The sequence below is a fragment of the Hemicordylus capensis genome, chromosome 2 (genome assembly GCF_027244095.1).
Source record: "Hemicordylus capensis ecotype Gifberg chromosome 2, rHemCap1.1.pri, whole genome shotgun sequence".
Lineage (NCBI taxonomy): Eukaryota > Metazoa > Chordata > Lepidosauria > Squamata > Cordylidae > Hemicordylus > Hemicordylus capensis.
Window position 1 is genome coordinate 427,068,005 of NC_069658.1, and position 1,362 is coordinate 427,069,366.

A 1,362-nucleotide genomic window follows, 5' to 3' on the forward strand; every position below is an offset into this window, starting at 1 on the left:
CTCAGGAATTGTGGGAGTTGTAGTCCAGGCAAAAGCTCCGTAGGCTTCAAAGTGTCCTGTCCTCTGAGGACCTCTAGTGGTTTATTTGTTAATTTCTGAAATGAGACCTCTCGAAGCTCAAGCTTGCCTGTAAACTATGCCTTGTGGACTGGGAGGGCATGTTCCAAGATGAGCTGTGAGATTGCTCAGTGTGGGAATAACTAAGGTATTCTGTACATGGTTAGAAACATTCTTCTCTGTTATGTTCTTCTTCCATAACCCTGGTAGGCCATCCCCCAAAGAAAACCTGCTCCTCCATTTGGTATTAGTATTCCTATGCCCTTTACTGGTATATGCTTCTTCCCTCCGGCCACAATAAAAGTCCACAACTCTGTGGCATATGGCTTCCTCCAGGTCCAGAACAGTGTGAGGGAATTTGAGATTATATCTTTGTCTTGTGAGGATCCACATAGTTCTCCTTGTTAAGTGTGTTAAATAAAAAAGGCTTTTGTCACAAGCTGCTACCATGGCTACATCTGCTCCAAGATCATAGTGGAAAGGGACTGCTAAGGTGATCCACAAGGAAGCGTGCCCATGATGAGGCCCACATCCATAAGAGGACATCAGATGTCAGAAATAGCTGCAGCTGTGTCAGTCGTTAATGAAACTGTTCCAGAGTGATTGGTAAATACCCCTAAATTTCCATTCAGGCTCGCGTGGGGAAATTAGCTCAGAGAGAACAGTTCCACATCAGATTAAATTTGTGCAAAGTTGTGGACCCAGGAAATGATTGGACTGAGACAAGATTTAAGTTTCAAAATCAAAAGCAAGTTTTTTTTATTGGAGGGAGGGGTATAGCAGAAATAAATGTGTGTTTAAAGCAATATTACTATTAAAAATATGTTTAACTGCAAGGAAGCATTTTAGCTTAAAGTCCTAATTGTATATATTCCCAGGCGGGCAAGAGGAAGAGGCTTTTTAGAGAAAGAGGCAGCTGAATTTAAGAAAAGGAATAGGGATAGAGATGGGCCAAGCGAGGGGCAAAGGTTAATATCACTTGATCTGGACGAAGAAACCTCAGGGTTCCTGAAACAACTGAAGGACCTCATTCCTCAGGGACAGCTTGTTCAGAGGCAGGGGCGAGAAGTCCAGAGGGATTAGTTGATAGAGATGAATCCAAGAGGGTGCTTCCTCCATGGAACCAGCTTCCTATGTTAGCAAGGAAGACTGGGCAGATCAGGCTAGGTAAGACAGCTGATCTGGAGAGTGGTAAGAACGGAACACAGCCTGGCACGGTGGCCTGTGAACAGTAAATCACCCAAGCAGCTGGTTACTCCAAGGTAGATGGTTCGCAAAGAGCTCACTGGATCATGAAACTGAGAT